This window comes from Malaclemys terrapin, chromosome 7 (assembly GCF_027887155.1).
Source record: "Malaclemys terrapin pileata isolate rMalTer1 chromosome 7, rMalTer1.hap1, whole genome shotgun sequence".
Lineage (NCBI taxonomy): Eukaryota > Metazoa > Chordata > Testudines > Emydidae > Malaclemys > Malaclemys terrapin.
Window position 1 is genome coordinate 68,505,050 of NC_071511.1, and position 17,974 is coordinate 68,523,023.

The 17,974-nt window shown below is 41.4% G+C and overlaps 1 protein-coding gene across 14 annotated transcripts in view; it reads left to right on the forward strand.

Moving 5' to 3' along the window:
- The window catches only part of ZMIZ1 (zinc finger MIZ-type containing 1), a 490,731-nt gene that overhangs the window by 154,191 nt on the left and 318,566 nt on the right, over window positions 1-17,974 (forward strand). For 13 of the 14 annotated variants that reach the window (XM_054033720.1, XM_054033719.1, XM_054033732.1 and 10 more), the window contains one exon: window positions 5,337-5,416. The gene's annotated coding sequence lies outside the window, so the exon portion shown is untranslated. Of the gene's footprint in view, window positions 1-2,334; window positions 2,389-5,336; window positions 5,417-17,974 lie in introns of those variants that run through there. The other variant, XM_054033727.1, reaches the window with a different exon arrangement.

Genomic DNA, 17,974 nt, shown 5'->3' on the forward strand with positions numbered 1-17,974 from the left:
CTTTTGCTGTCTGGTCACCCTAGTGGTAGCCCTTTCAGGTTGGTGGTTCGTGGAGGGGTAATTTGTACATAGCATTTTGATCGGACTGAACTGCAAAGCCAGGTTGCATGGGTCATGGTCTTGGATCACTGGCCTCCAGGTCCTCAAACAGCAGGGGGTCAGGGAACAGATTTGAAAATCCTGCCCCTCTAATACGGGGATCTTTGCAGAACAGGCTAGGAGTGGCTGTATTGCAGCAAAGGAGTCTGGGTATTTTGGTGGGCTAGAGGAGGCTACTTCCATTTCTGGGAGTACCGGGCCACATAAGACATATGGAGAAGTCTGAGGATGTATACGCTTTCATAAGAAAGTAACCGAATGTTAAGGATGCACTGTTAGGCACTTAAAAGTCAGGAAGTTGCAAAGTTAAGCGTATACACAGTCCAGTCCAGTTTGTGATTAGATACTCTCTCTCAAATAATACAGTCTAACGTATATACTTCTATACATCCGTGAAGCATCTTGTACAGAGCTGGTTGAAAATTTACCCTCATTATTTTGTGATGGAAATTGTTTTTGACAAAACGAAAAAAAAATCTTTAAAAAATTGCCCACTTACTTTTAAACAAAAACAGGGTTTTGTTACAAAATGGAACAAAACTGCCCACCACCCAGCTATTGAAAACCAAAAATTTCCAGTTTTAAACCTGACAATGTTGACAAAATTAAAAAATTCATCAGTTTTTTACAAGGGAAAAAAATCCTTTCCTGACCAGCTGTAATCTCTTGGTACTGCACCCACTAGTCATTCCGTTATAGTCATTTAGGAGAAAAGTACATAGTAAGCTGTTTTTAAGCAACATGTTACAGTGTAAACATAATACAGTGCACATTGGATAGTATGGATAAGCCACCCAAGTGTACACCTAAGGCAGCTTCATAATCACTGCCTCATTCTGCACCTACAGAACCCTGTGCTGCTGTTGGAAGAGAAATTATGTAGCACATGGCTGTTGACGAAGGGTTCATTTATGCCTTTAGGGCACCAGCCCTCTGCTGGGAGGAGGGGCATACTGGTAAAGAAATAATGGATATAGAGCCATCACTGCCCTCAGTGGGAGCTCAGGGAAAACAGGCTGCTCCCTGAAGCTCACAAGCATGCAGCAGGGGTCTGTCCACAACTACAGGGAAAGAGACAGACTGTGGCCCCGTGCAGCCAGCTAGTTCTTTTGGCTGATGAGTATGGGGTTATTTAAGCCTGTCCTCTTTTTAAGGTGTTGTATAGGGGGTACACAAAGGGAGCAGTGCTTGTGCTTTGGAGAGAGCACAGACTGATGATGTGCTGCTATACAGGAAAGCACCCGTGTGCATTTTGAAAGAAGAGTTAACGAGGTTAGTTAAATCAAATAAATGGTCTTATTACATCTATGCTGTGACAGGGCTCTTTGATCTATATCCATTATTTCTTTACCAGTATGGCACTTAAAATCTGTACCACCAGTTCTTAGGCTTTTCTTCACTATAAAACTAGCAAACACCTCCCCTTTTTTCGGTGGGAGCTCTGTAGGGGCCTAAGAAATATGTAGAGAGTTTAAATGATGGTGAATATAAATTGCTACACCAAATTTTGGAGCAATAACATTGCAAAAACTTTGCAAGCCTATAGAGGGCTCAGTTAACTAATTTATAACACAGGCTGCATAATGAAGGTTATATTTGATGTTTAAAGACACTATTTTGTACGTTTGTTTGTTTTCCTGAATAGTATAGTACACTTGTGGGTTAACAATCTTATTTAGGAAGCGTGTCTGTTGAATGCTTCCTATGTAGGATACAATTATAATACTGGATATGGTGTTTATGAAGGAGGAGGCAAAGCTTCTAGCACACTAAACTGTTCATTCTGGTATTGGGGGTATTCCTGATTTGAATGGTATCATCCATTTTAATGAGATTATTAGTGGAATAGGTAATAACTCTAAAACCAGAATGAAATTTTTAGTTGCACCCACCGTAATTTAGGCCTCAGTGAGACTGAGGTTATGTGCTTAAGGCACATGTGTAAGTTTTTGCAGATTTGGGGGGCTGAGGCCATTTTGGTTTGCCTGGGGTTCACTTGTTTGGTCTCTCCTGCTTTCACTTTCCCTGGGTTTTGCTTTTAGTTTTTTATACTGTCTTTCAAGAGATGGGGGTTTGACTCCTGGTCATAACTTCTCTTCTTTTTCCTTGGGCCAACAGAGGTGGGAGCTCAAGGGGATGTAATGTGATTGTTCTTCCAGCTGAGGAGGAATATCTTGTGTTTCTCAGCAGTGACCTCTCCAGATGACTGCAAAGCAGAGTTGCTTGGCTCTGAGAAGAAGTCTTGACCGTCCTGTGTCAAAAGGCTGGTAGCTGTGATGTCGGACCAGTGTATGTGAGAAGGAAGGGAAAGCCTTCTTTTCTTGTGAGCCTTGTCAGTGGTTGCAAATTTTAAGATCCAACGCTGGATTGTGTCACTTCCCTATTTGTACGCTTTCACTGGCTTCCCTCAGCTTTCCAAGCTTTTGCTCAGCTCTTCTCCGGCTAAATCACTGCTTATTTCTCTCTGCTCACCTCTTTCTTTTTTTCCCTGCACAAGCCCCTCCTGTTTAAGAGCTCTCCGTGTATCCTGCTTCCACTCTTGCCTTCAGACCTTCTTCCTTGCTGCCCTTTTGTGCTTGGAACAGGCTTTGTTCTAATCCCGCCTTAAAAAACCCCTGCTCCATAAGGCCTGACAATAAGCCACCGAAGAGATGCATTTAAATGAGAAATATGTTAAACTGTCCATCGTGCATGGTTTGCTCTGTGTGCGTCCTACGCAATCTCAAGCTATATTTTCCTTTCCCTTTGTTTACTCTTGCAGAATTGCTAATTACCAACCCCAAGTATTCAAAAACCATGAGTCACGTGCCCAAAATTATGATTGGCTTAAAAGTCATTATACTTATAAAACCACGCGCCGCCACCCCACCCCATATTTTGGGTTCTTTTTATTTGTCTTTTGTTTTTCGAGTCTTTGGAGTGTGCACTTGGGTCACGTTTCTGAACTTTTTTGCACAATGATGGGGGCTAGAAATTGGACAGTTGCTTTTCTTTTAAAACGGAAACAGAGATTTTCATGTAATCACAGGATTCCAGGAGCTGAGGCTTAAAGAAAAACACCAAATATTGTCAGACTCGTGATAAAATCACAAGAGTTGGCAGGCAACACTGTTGTCTTTCCATCACCCCCACAACGTTCCTAGTCTGTATGTAATGTGTTGGTTGTCCTTTCACTTATTGATCTTAGAGCGCCATTGCCTCAGAGCAGAGATTTTAGTCTCTTATAACTTGTAATGCACCACACAGGCCTTTGATACTAGAAGTAATCTAATACCAAGTGCTTTGGATTTTAATGATTTAGCATTTCATAGCCAAGAAACTTTATCTAAAAAAATGACTCCTTTGGGTCCCACAAACTGGTTCTTGTGCTCCCTCTGCTGGCTCTGCAGGAGCAGCAGACATGCACTGTCTTCCCCAAGCCATGATTGCACTGACAGTGCTGATATGCAAACTGGAAGCTTTGTTAGGAGAGATTGTCCATGTTTGTATAACACGGTTCCTCTTCACAGTGCACTGCTTATACAACTGCCTCATTGCATGTGCAGTACTTACAGGAAAGTGTCAGAAGGACAGAGAGAAGTTTGAGATACTAAACCAATGGGTTGGTGATAGCGAGTGTCAGTGGGGGTATAGGATATGGGCAGCATGGAAGAGATGGATTTGGGCCAGCTTTTTAAAAAAGCGATGGAGAATCCATAATGTGGGATCATTAATAATAATGATACTCAGCTGTTGCATAATGCTTTTCAGCCATAGATCTGAAAGCACTTTAAAAGGGAAGATCAGTATCATCATTCCCATTTTACAGATGGGGAAACTGAGGACCAGAGAAGTGAAGTGACTTACCCAGAATCACATAGAGTGTCAGTGGCAGAACCTGAAATAGAACCCAGGACTCCTGACTTCTCTACTGGGTGGAACAAAAGTTTAACCTCTAGTAGAAAGAAGTTAAAATTGTGAGGGGAGAGGGAAGGAATCTGTGGAAGAGAACAAATACATAATGGAGTTTTGAAGAGATTATTGTCAGGAGACTTAAAGACCAATTTTTCACCAATAGTGTCTGTCAAAATGCAGGCTTCCTAAAATGGTTATTTTTTACCTGGACAAGAAATACAGCCGAATCCGTTTCTTAGGCAGATTGTGTCTTCATGACAATATACTTATTTCAGTTGAGGATGCTGTTCTTAGGAAACAATTTAATTTTTAGCTTTTTTACTTTTTGTGAATTATCCATTAACAAACTAAATGCTCCTGCAATCCAAATAGGAAGTAATCATAACTTACATTTTTTCATTATTCTACATTTGTCATCTAACCCTGAATGTGAGTATTTTGCGGTGTCTGAGTTGTTCCCTAATATCTGGCTTCAACTCCTGATAATTGATCATTAGCGGTTGCTGATGGACTGGGCACTGAAATCACGTGGGATATTTTCTGCTTCAGAAGACTGGCTTTTCATGAACGTTCTTGCAAACAAAAAATCATTGTGTAAAAGTTGGTGGAAAATGAATAAAAAGGATTACAAACGGTATTCGTGTGTGAACGTTCTTCATTTTTTCTGCCCAGTATTCTGAGTTTTAGTGCCTATTAACAGAAGCCTATAAGGATACCCTGCTTGATTGCTGAGACAGCATGTAACAGAACCCATGCTGCCAGTAAACATTCCACTGTCCCCCCTTACAGCATGTCTTTTATGATTTAAACAGCATTTCCTAGAAGTCAAGGGGCCGTGCCAAAGTAATCTGTAAATTTGCTTTGTTTTGCTTCAGACAGGGTGGTGTTTTGTGGTATTTTGTCTCCTCCACCTAAGCAAAGTTCAGGGTTGTTTTTTTTTTTTTTTTTAATGATAGTTCATAACATTCAGCAAAGACTCTCCATAAAGAGAATGAAAGAGAGTTCAACATGGCATTTAACTGAAGAAAAAATATTTACTTTTCAGGTTAATAAATCTGGATACTCACGTTAGTAAAATTCACTATCAGCTTCTCATCTTCATTTTACAGATGAGCAAACTTTGAGGTTTAAACTGATGAAGTGATTCACCCTAGTCCCACAACGAATCAGTGGAATTGCTTGTTATAGACCTGTGGTCCCAAATCTTAATCCTTTTTCCCCACATCTTGCTTTTTAGAACTTTTAAAGTTCCATGAATTTTTGCAGATCTGCTCTTGCAGCTTAAATGCTGCTGCATTATACCGATGAGGATGTGTGAGTAATGCAGCTATATTTCATTGTAGGAAAATGGATCGTGTTATGTGAAGGCACTGAAGAAATAGTCATCAGCTCCTGAGAGGAAGAAGGCACTTGTGGAACTCAGGTAGGAAGATTTTTATTCTCAGCTGGTAAAATGCATATGGGCCTCTTGTCTTTTCTAGCCAGTGCATCATCGTTTATGCTTTAACCACTCATCTGGTTGCTATCAAGGTTCATCAGCTCTTTTGAGAAGTAGTTCAATTGATGGCAATGACACAACACTGCTAGCAAAGCCCTCGGTATAAACATTCATTGGCTACCTTGGTTTAATTCTGTTGATTCTAATATACAGTACAAACAAATGATGCTTGCACTGGCCTTTCCAGCTGTAAAATAGTATGTTCTGCGCGCTCCCAGTAAACATGCACTTATAATAAACAAACTAGCAGTTCCTTAGTAGAAATTCAACAGTAGTTTCAATGAAGTAGTGTTTAGTATTTCTATCCAGGTGTAGTGAGGAATGAAAAGTACACAACAAGTATTTTTTTATTTGTTTTTGTCATATTTAGACATTTCCTTCAAACTTGTTCTACTCTTTGTTTGGTTCAATCTATTTTTTATAGTATTTAAAATACATAAGATGATAGGTTGTTGCATCTCTGCCTTTGGCATAGTTCCAGAATATCTTAGTGGGTTTCAAGTGTTTTTGCAGTGTGGTTCACATTTTGTCTTATGAATCAACTGCCCTCTCACTTGCTATCATGTGGACCATTTCCACTTCAACTCTCAAGAATGTCTACATGACACTGCATAGGTGGGGAAGTGACTTTAGGGAAATATTTAATGTATTTTCAGTTGTTTTTAATGCAAATTAGCAGCTGGAAATAAGGAGGTGGTGTTAGTACCATGTGACCATCCAGCTTCCTGCAGCTCACCAGCCAGTGGTCCAAGGATCATAATTTGAAAGCCCACTTTGAGAGGGATTGGCATTAATGATTGAATAGACTTCCCTTATCTATTACTACCAATATTGCTCCCCAGCATTTCAATGATACATCTTGGTGAGGTGCAGACGGTTGACCTGAAGCATTTCTTCATCAATATTTCTTCCCAGCCTCACCTCCAAACGCCCCCTGCTCCTACCCACCGCTTATTTCAAGAACCAAATGAGAAAAAACTGTTTGACCAATATTTATATGCTGGGGGTGTGTGGGGAGGAGGGTATAGTGTAAATCTTGCTTCCAGCAGAAAATGCCATCCCAGTTTTGCCTCCGATAATTAGAAACATTTCTGACATGGCCACTAGAACCAGTTAGTGGTGCATGGCTGCCATTTGCTGTACTTTTTTACTGCAGTGCTGCCTTCCTTTTTTGTGTTTTTTTTTTTCTTTTAAACCAAGAAAACAGATATTCACTGGTATAAAACTAGCATTGTATGACCCTCCTCTACCCCCTACTTACAAATACTGATAAAAAATGGAAAGCTATTATTCAGGCTTATGCTTTAAGTCATCTTTGGTCACACTTAGCAAAACTTGCATGGACAAATCCGTTCATTAACAGTAGTAACAAAAACCAAACTGAAAAATGGGAAGACCGAAAAAAAAAAGGAGAGCAATTAACCAAGTCTTCACTGGAGGGAAATACCTCTTAATTATTTATACCAAGAAATAGAATATTGCAGAACAAGAATGATAAACCTTGCTTTAGAATACCCTGGGAATATTTTTGTAGCAGTGTCCTAAAAGGTTCGTTCGGGTTTGTGTCCTACATCTGAATATATGTCTAAAGACTTGACCCTTTCAGTACAAAATAATATGACGTGTCCAGCCATAGGTTAGAGAATTCAGCCAAATAATCTTTAAAAACAACCTTGTGTATGTTGTCCTGGCCATGGATTCTGGCTTCAAAGGAAAAATTTCCTTTTTCCATTCCATGAAGAAACTCAGGGAAAGAAGTTCCTGGCTGTGCCTTCAGGTCACATGGTTTCACTGCTGTAGAGCAGGAATGTTTGCTATGGTATTTCCGGAGGCTTCATAAACACACAGAAAGAGCAGGTTTTTTTATTTTTTGCCAGCACAAGGACATTACAATCCAAGAGTGCTAAAAGCTCAAATGATGAGGGTTTCTCTTATAAACTGTGCAAGTGTGTCTTAAAGTGCATGTTTTTAATTAAAGAAAAATCAGAAAAACAATGTCAGGCAATGTTTTTGTTGTTGCACATGTGTGAGAGAATAAATCAGTTGTTATTGAAATGTGATTCTTGGCAAGCTAAATATTAACGCAAATCCCTCTGTTTAGATGCTCTTAACAGTTCACTTTTGACATGTGTCATTTTAAAAGGCATTCTGGAATCTGTCTTGATAGCTGTCATCTTGCAAACTGGAGTAATGGAAACAAAAGATGATCACTCAAACAAGGTTATAGAGAAGAGCCATTCCCTAAGTCTTGCTGTCACAGTGTAGAATCCCCAAGTCAAATTAGGAGAGTTTTGAAGTAGTTCTGGCTCCTGGGATCCTGCAGTTAAGATTATGCAAACCTGCTCTTTCTCATTGTAAGAAAAGCACACATTCCTTCTGAGACTCTGTAAACACCAATCCAGACCAGGCTGGAGGATGAAGTGTGAGGGCCTCGATCTTGGACAGGATGGGGCCATTCCACTCGAGTGACTGGTTAGTGGAAGCTTTATAGCCATATCGATACAGCTTTATGCATGAGTGAGATTAGTGATGAGTGATGAAATTAGAGACGAACATACCGGTCCCATTGCAATTGCACAATATGACACCGTGGCCTTGTTTAAACTTCAAAAATATATACCTGCTCTCAAAGACTGTGTTGAAACAGCATTGCAAAATTTCATACTGTAGATGCATCTAGCCAGGGAAGAGCCATTGGCCCCGAGAATAGCAAACACGGGCTTCTTGTAGAGGAAGTAATCTTTCTTCTGTTAAAAAGGAGTTCTCTGGACTTCTCTGAAAACTCTCCCTCTTATTTTAATCTCTCATTAATGCTGTTTGGACAATGGTAAGTATAATCCATGAAAAAATGGAAAGAAATGAAAAAACTTGGTTAAAAATATTGCTGAAATTGTCAGGTTTTTTTGTTTGGAAAAAAATAGATAAAAAAACCTAACTTTTTCAGGTTTTCATTGAAATTAGAAATTTTTGAACAATTCTGTGAAAATACTCACCTTTAAAAATGGAAGGCCATTTTTCATAAACAAAAAATGCTTTTGACATGCTCCATTAAATTATAATATGGTACTTCTAGAGGCCCCAGCAGAGGTCTGGGACACACTGTGCTAGACGCTACACATAGTAAGACTCAGTCCTTGTCCTGGAGATCATACACTCGAAAGAGACAAGACAGAGAAAGGGCAGGGAAAAGTAGTAGCATTACCCCCATGTCATGGTTGTGGAACTGAGGCAAGGAGAGATTAAGTGATTTGCATGAGGTCAAAGAGGAAGTCTGTAGGTGAGTCTAATAGTGAGCCCAGAGCTCCTGCATCCCAGACCAGCTCATTAACCACAAACCATCCTTCTCTTTTAAGCTTTTCTTCAGCAGTTCATCTTGTGAATGAATATTCCTATTGAATGAGACTATCTTGGTCTACAAATGCAGTCTCAGTGGCTTTATTGAAACTGGAATATTTTCCTGTTCCAGTAAACTCTGGGATATTGATCACACCAGGTGCCACCTGTCTGTCTCAGCTATTAGCACTGAACTCCTGTGACTTGTGTCCAGGGTCTGTTGGGAAAGTCTGACAGAAGGGAGTAAAGGATACTGAGTAGAGAAGAACCTCACATGGGGAAGAGGGGGAGAGGCAATCTTCCGGTTGGCAGGTGAGAAAACAAAAAAAAAATCCAGGACAATAATGAACGACAAAGAAAGAAGGAGAGTAGCAAAGGACAAGAAGAAGTAGGAGCTGTGAGGGAGGAAAGGAATGGAAGAGACTAAAAGGAAAAAAAAAAAAAGCAAGGCTCATAGAAGGAAAATATTACATGAAAGGAAAGGCAGGAGCCAGTAACCTGTATAGGGAGAAGTAAATGTACCAACCTTGGGTCTCAAGGCTGCAGGAGGTGTGGGTGGGAAGTAACAGCAGTTCTGGGTTTTGGAACTGGAAATAGAGGTCACACGCTATTCGTCTTTTCTTCCATTATTTTCCCCAAGACCAAAATGGAAGTACAGCTCACAGCTCTACCTCTTATAATTCTACCACAGCGAATAGGGTCTTACTAGGTCTTCCTGCAGCGTGCACCATTGGATGAGTTGAACTGTTAATGCGAACCTTAAGCGTTAAGGGATCGCGTGATAAAGTCACTGTTAAAGATCAATGATCAAAAAAGAGACCCAAATAAACATGTACATCAGGGATCGGCAACCTTTGGCCAGCGGCCCGCCAGGGTCGGGTCGGTTTGTTTACCTGCCGGGTCGATTTGTTTACCTGCTGCGTCCGCAGGTTCGGCCGATCGCGGCTCCCACTGGCTGCGGTTCACCACTCCAGGCCAATGGGGGCGGCGGGAAGCAGCAGCCAGCACATCCCTCGGACCGCACTGCTTCTCACAGCCTCCATTGGCCTGGAGCGGTGAACCGCAGCCAGCGGGAGCCGCGATTGGCCGAACCCGCGGACCCGGCAGGTAAACAAACCGGCCTGGCCCACCAGGGTGCTTATCCTGGCGGGCCGCGGGCCAAAGGTTGCTGATCTCTGATGTACATATTCAATGTTAGAGAGCAGTTAGAAAATCCCACATGTCACACTGGCCTTCTGAGAGGCTATTTTTAACCAGAGTATGCTAGTCAGATCGGTGGGTGTTTGGAAAGATCTACAGGCATATTAGAGGGCTTGGGTCAAATACTCTTCCTTGATAAGCAGATGTTTCTTATCTCTCCTCCCCTTTACCATCAAGAGGTCACCACAGCAGATGTGTTTAACTGTTCTTGTAGATTGGTCCCTGAAAAGCAATCGACATATTCAGGAAATGGAAATGGTCCAGGAATGCCTTTCAATCAGAAGAGTTCTCTCCACACTCAGCACAGGCTGCAGGTTACATTCAGTGACTTTTCAGCCTCTGTTGGGTACTTTAGCCTGGTTTGGAGGAAACTATAGGGCTTGTTACACTTACTACGAAGGCTTTATCCTCTAGCAGCTGTATCATGGTTGTGAGGATAAAGAAACTGGATGCCATATTTTACAGCACACCACTAACTAGTCCTGCTCTGCTTTTCGTGAGTGTAGCTTGGAATGAATGAAGGGAAGTCTCCTTGCCTGGGAAGAGACTATAGTTCCTCTTTGGAAGGGGAACATGGCATACAATGCAATCTCAGTGAATTAATCTCCATCTTAACCTCTGTGAATTGATATTCAGTTTTACTCCAAAGCTCTTGATTGGCCTGTAAAACTCATGCCTAGTTTGTCCTTTTGGGACATCTCAAGAAAGAAACAGTGTCTGTAGGTTTGTCACGCTCGAAGAAATAGAAGCCAACAACAGGCAGATTTGCAGGTCAGAAAGCGATGTAGTTCCTGTAAACTGAAGAGCAGTTTGCACCTGTGCTGTATTCCCTTTGTACACCGTGGCTATTTTGGAAGTGCTCTCTCGCGTACATTAAATTTTGTAAATTTAGACAGGCTGCAGCAAGTGCTACCTTGGGCAGCAGTGTTAGCACTATCTGGTTCCTTAGCCTACCTTACTTCAAGGTTTGAAACCCATAAATTTGGGTTGATGCCTGCACTGAACCTAAAAATGGGTAAGTTTTTTAATGCTCTGTTTTTTTGGGGCGGTCTTATCAACCTGTTGCAAGACTCACCTGACACTAGTGGAGTTTCATTTAGGGATTAGAAGTGTACCCTAGTTTTCCTTCATACCCCTAAGGATTTTCAGTTGAGGAATCCAGAGCAAACTACTGCGTCCTGAGTCATAAAAATCATATGAAGGTTATTGGTTGCCTCTGTTAAAGTGGCATAGACCAGAACGGGAATACTCATCGGCCTGTGACTAGACAAGCCAAGTGACAGAAAAACGATCTCAGGTAAAATGATTCCTTAAATAACATTAGTTTTTTACATGTGAAACAAATAGTGTCTTAACCAGATTAAATATAAGTATGCCAGATCTTTAAGCATATATTTCCTTCAAAAAAAAAAGTTGATACAGAGGAGAAATGAACACAGATAAATATAGAGAAATACCCAATTAACTCTGTATTGGATAGAACTGAATAAACTTTTATTAACCTTATACTTGAGTTGTCTTCAAGGCTGGCACATATAACACCCTGGTAAATGCCCAACTGGAATAAAAGACACTAACATGACTTCTTAGATAGTGCAAACATTGTATGTGAGTTTCATTTCCCGGAGGTAAAATGTCTCAGTGCTTTCCTTTGTCTCTTAGTTTATCTTGCCATTATCTGAGAGCTGTGTCTTAGTGGGAACACCAAAGGGAGTTTCTGCAGCTCATTTTTTTTAAACGGAAGTTTATTTTTGGGAGGTTATTTTTCATGCACAGACTTAACCATCAAAAGTCATCTTAAGCCCTCTAAGCCTTTGTAAGGAAATCTTGTATATGGTAGACCAAAGGGATTCACAGTTGAAACTAAATTTTCATGAGCTACACTTCCTTCATTGAATTTCACAGTGATTGGGAAAGATGGAGCTTCACGGTAACGAAAAGCGGGCAGAATAGGTTCTATTTTTGACCCTGAGTTCTTAGAACTGGCGAAGTTATACCGACATAACTGCAACAGTGTAACTCCCTAATGTAGACACGCTACAACCTGATTCCTTACTGGCTGGGATAAATTATACTGTGTAGCACTTCCATATCAGGAATTTGTGTTACACGGGTGCAAAAAGAAAAACTCAGTGTAGACAGGCCCTTAGTTTGGTGTACTTTCCTCTGAAAATAGGGCTTCTTGTGGGGTGTTTTTTGTTTCTGTTTGGGGATTTTTTGGTCTGCTCTACTTTAAAGGAGACTAAATAAGAGCAATTTTTCAAATACTCTATCATCATGTAACCTTTCAGGACGGTTATTGCTGCATCCTGTACTAGAAAACATTGTATTTTGCTATGGAGAAGATCCAAGCATATTTTCGTGTCCTTTTAAAGGGTGTTAGCATGCATTTTTTTCTTTGTGTGTAGAGAAATATTTCCAAAAGAAATAAGATACTGCCCGCGTCTTTATTTTTTTCTGCTATATAAAAACAGTTTATTGGCTAACTGGATACATTTTTACTTTTTTTCTTAATCTTGTTTATCTGTTCAGAGTGTTCTTCCAGCTATCAGAAATGTATTGTTCTAGGGGTCTTTCATAAGCTGTTCTAGGAATTGGCATGTTTTAGTGAAATGCATGTCGAAGGGATAATTGGGTAGTATGACTTGTGTGGCATATGTTTCTATAAAATTAAACAAAGCATAATACAGAGGTTCTCAAACTGGGGGTTGGAACCCCTCAGGGGGTGGCAAGGTTATTACATGGGGGGGGGGGTGTCGCGAGTAGTCAACCACCACCGCAAACCCCGCTTTGTCTCCAGCATTTATAATGGTGTTAAAATATAAAAAGTGTTTTTAATTTATAAGGGGGGGAGGGTTACACTCAGAGGCTTACTATGTGAAAGGGGTCACCAGTAAAAAAGTTTGAGAGCCACTGGCATAATACAAACACATGGACTAGATTCTGGATGGTGAAATGTACTTCTGTTCACACCACCTTTATACTATATAAGCTTCAATACATAGGCACATTGCGAGTTCAATCTTAACTCTGAATTTCCTTCCCTTTTGTATATCTAGATATGTCTCTTAACCTTACTTTAATCTTTTCTTTTTACCTTACTTTAATCTTTTTTTACGTTACTTTAATCTAGTTTGTATTCTTAAATTTCCTCTAGATTTATTACAATAATATATAAAAATGGGAGGGGGAGGGAATCATTAATTACCTGTTCATGTAAATGCTGGTTAAAGTCATAAAGATATGTAAATTGCAATATTTCTATTTATTTGTATAACACACACACACGCACAAAGTGCTATGTAATATGGCTGCACATGTGAATGGAAGAGAGACAAGGTTGGTGAATGTACGCAACTGATTTAACGTGATTATGATTTAACGTGAATATAATTGATTTCAATTCAAAGTAGATCAGCTATTTGTTGAAAATGTCTATTTTACCCTAAGGACCACAGGATTTTCAAAGGATACTTTTTGAGTTAGAGAGACATCAAATGTCCCCACATACAAAATAATAATAAATTAAAAAATCCTTTTTTTGAAATCTCCTAATGAACGTAAACAAAATTCGGCTTAAAAAAGGTAACAAGAAAAGATCATGTCTTCTTGATGGTTTATTTGCAGAAGGCAATTGCCTGTTACTGGTTTCTACCCTGAAACATATGCAGTATAAAGCCAAAAATAAAAACTAACATTAAAAATTGTACTTTACAAATGGGGTAAGAAGAGGTGTGCAAGTGGAAGCAACAGTTCTGAAAGTTGCTGGACTGGACTGTATTGGACCTATTGTCCATCTAGTCTTCAGTATCACCAGATGCTTCGGAGAATATGCAAGAAACCTTGCATTAGGCAGATGTCAGATAATCTGCCTCCCATGTTAGGTGTCTAGTACTCCCTAATAGTTATTTAAAGATTGGTTTGATTCCTGAAGCCTGACATCATGTAGCAGAGAGTTCCTCGGTCTTATTACACATTAGAAAAAGTGTTTGCTGTAATTGGTCTTGAATTTGCCACCTGTTAATTTAATTGAATGGTCCATTGTTCTTGCATTATGGGACAGAGAGAACAGAAGCTCCTGACTTAATTTCTCTAGACCATTAATTATTTAATATACTTTTATCATATCCCTTTTCCAAGGTAAACAATCCCAGTCCTTTCAATATCTCTTCATATGAGAATTTCCTTATGGTCCTAATAATTTTTTATTCATATTTTATTAATTTCCTCCCATCCCTCCAAAATAAGGAGAGAACAAAACAAAAACAGGCAAAAATAACAAAGAAGTTTAAGTGTTGGAAAGGGAGAGAAAGGAAAAGAAGGAAGGAGGGCAGGGATGGGAAAAGAGAATGACATCTTGATTTCCATGAGCCAGAAATTAACCAAGGATTTCCAATAAGTCATGCCAATTTTTTTCAAATATGTCGGAAGCCCGTCTTCTCTGAAATGTTACCTGCTCTTTAGCTGCCAGATTACTGACCCAAGCTCCTATCCCAGCAGGCAGTCTGTTCTTCCTGCTGAATAATGTGGCTGCTTTGGAGAGCCACACTTTCCGTGAGTTGGAGAGTTGCAAAGATGATGGGATATATTTAGGACCTTCCCAAATTCAAGGTCCATTTTCATAAATTTCATAGTTATAGGATTTTAAAAATAATCTATTACACGGTTTCAGCTATTTACATCTGAAATCTCACCGTGTTATAACCATGGGGGTCCTGACCCAAAAGAGAGTTGTGGGAGGGGTGGCAAGGCTATTGTAGGGGAGTTGTGGTATTGCCACCTTTGCTTTTGCACTACTGCTGACTGAGGCGCTGCCTTCAGAGCTGGGCAGCCGGAGAGCAATGGGCAGTGCAGACGTGAGGGTCAGATGGTATTGTGGGGGGTGGAGAGGCAGGACCAGCCTTGAATGCGGGCGACTGCTTAAGGCCTTGTGGTCAAGGGAGCACTGTGGTTCCTCCCCAACCACCAGAATGCCCAAGGTCCCTTTAACCTCTGAGTGCAGGGCCTGGAGCCGGGGAGGTGCAGGGCTGGAGGCAAGGACACCACAACCTTTGTAGAAATGAGGGGGGAATGGGGGCACTGGTGTCAGAACTGAGGAGGGCTGGGGGCCATGCTCCCCACTCTTTAACATGGGTTTAGTTTGGGGGACAGGGTGTTGGTGCCCCCCCAAATTGCAACCTTGGGCAGGCATAGAGCCGATCACTGTTTCAGTTCCTCTGCCACGAAGTGTAGCCCCTGTCAGTGCCGCTTTGCGTTTGAGCAATGCTGCCCCTTGCCCCCCCAAACTAAGCCCATGTTAAAAAGTTGGGGGCATGGCCCCCTGGATGACCCCTCCCTCATTCTTGTGCCATTGGCTGGGGTACCCCTGGCCGGGGGCTTTTGCCGTAGGGTGGGCTCTAGCTGCTAGTCCCAGCTAGGCTGGGGAGGGATGGGACTTCCTCTTCTCCTGCAGGGGCCGCTCCCAGGGCCAGGTCAGACCCCGCACTGGAAACCTCCCCCCCCCCCCCCCCCACGCTGCATGAAGCTTTGCGGCTGCTCCCTGTGCAGAGACCCGAGTGATGGGGCAGGAAGTGGGACAGGAGTGCAGAGCAGCCCTTGCAGGAGAAGAGGAAGTCCCATCCCTCCCTAGGCCAGCCAGGACTAGCAGCTGGAGTCTGAGGCCTGGTAGGAGCCCTGGCTGGGGCATCTCTAGCCCTGCCTTGCCACCCCCGACAGATTTCACAGGGGAGATCAGATTTCACGGTTCATGATGCATTTTTCACGGCTGTGAATTTGATAGGGCCCTAGATACATCCCAAAACACAGTTCGGGGCTGTACTTTTTAGGAGGGCTCCATTATATTATTCCTCCTGCCTACTTCTGTCCTGGGACAGTTCCATAACATGTGAGCCTGTGAGGCTCTGGGAGACCCACAGCCCTATTAATTTTTGTTTATTTCTCTGACCTCCCCCCCCCCCACCTTCTGTAATATTCTGTTTGCAATGGGGTGACCAATACTGCACAGAGTACAGTCGGTGCAGCTGCACCATTGATTTCCATAATGGCATTGTAATACTTTCTGTATGAACCTCCATTGCAGTGTGATATGAGATATTTCATTCTCCATACTCATTCCACCTTTGGTCTCTGTGCTGAGACTACCAGTAGGGCTGCTAAATAGGGTGTAGTTTTCCTTTGTTTGGTCATATTGATTCCTGCCCACCAGGAGCCGGCGTGAGCCCATTGAACATCTGTCAGATGGAAATGCCTTTCAGACATTAACATCCTGGACCTGGTTTGAACTGATGACCTAGAGGTGAAATACTCCTTATTCCCATTACCAGTCCCCAGAGCCATCTCCTCCTTCCCATCCCTACACTCACAACTGTTTATCTGCTGCCTTAGCTCTTGCAGCTCCCCTGAAATCCCCAGAGTGACAGTGGTCCCTGTTTCTTCCATCTGCTGTCTGTAGTGGCACTAGTAAGCCTTAGCAAGCTTTTCTCTTATCAATCATGCTGTAGTAGCATTTGGAGCACTTCAGTGTCTATGCGCTGGCAGGCAATAGAAAAGAAACAGGCTCAAAATAGCCAGGAGTAGATACACAGGCGATCAGGACATGAAAGGGTCTGTCAATAGTAGAAAACTGTGTGTATGGGGAGGGGGAAATATTATGTCCGGGTGAGTGGGTGGACTAATGAATGAGGAGGTGAGTAGCAGTATTAAAGAGGAAAAGGCCTGATTATTCCAGATTTAGGCTTGCCACCATAAATGGTTTTCATTCCCTGTCTTTGGCTTCAGTGTGTTTTCTCCTGTTCTTTAGAATACTACCAAAATACACTCTTTTTCTTTAATTTTTCCAGGGTATTTTCTCTCAGATTTAAGCTGCTTCATTATGAGGGAGGTGAGTAGCCCAATGTCCTAACTGGGGAAGGAGAAGAGAAATTAACCTAAAATACAAGTTTAGAAACCCACAGAATTCCACAGGAGGAAAGTTTTCTCTTGATCTCAACCCTCTGCTCCGACCACTTTCTGTAACGAATGCCCTCGCTTGTCGGTTAGCAAATGTTCACTGCTGAATTATACATTGGTTATAGGAGAGTACCAGACTGGTATTTCTCAGTGCCAGTAGTTATGAAAAAAGTTAAAGGTATATAATACTCATCTAGAAACAGGAATTATGTCAAAACAAAACTAAAAAGCCAGAGTTTGTGTATTCAACTTTGGAAAACCATTGCACAGCAAAGCCTGTGAGCCACATCCTCAGCTGCCATAAATTGGCCTAGTTCTGTTGACTTCAGTAGGTTTAGCGGCAACTATATGTATTTACGTCAGCTGAGACTCTGTCCCTACATACATGGCCGGTAATTCTTGGGAAATTTCCCTATGTTACTAGCAGTGGGGGGAAGGGTTGCCAGCATAGAGAAGATATGTGCGTGCAAGTGTGTGTGTGTGTGTGTGAGAGAGAGAGAGAGAAAATTTTGAAACATCTAGTGAAAGCTAGATCAGTCTAGTCTTTTAATGAAACAACAAAATGCTTCCTCAGCACATTTCATACCAACTCTTCTGTAACTCGATTCAATGGTCCTCAAATTATTTCTTTCCTCCAAAGTTTTTCTGTGTCACACACAAACCTTAATGAATCGCTGATACTAACTCACTTGCTGTTTAAAAAGTAATTTTTCCATTTAGCCAGTATCCTCAAAAAGACAATATCAACCTTCATTAGTTGTAAAATTGCTTTTATTAAACTAACTTGGGGGATTGTATCTGTGCTAAAGACAGAACTGAATAATGATTTGTCTCTTGGAATTAATTTGAAATTTCAGCAGCATTGAATAATATTTTAGTGGCAGCATAATCCTGTACGTTTCATATTAAGTCTGCAGATAGTGCTGCTGTTAAAAGAACCCTAAAGTAGTTAAATGACACTATAGCATCACAGTATTACATTCAGGTCATTAGGAGGCATTT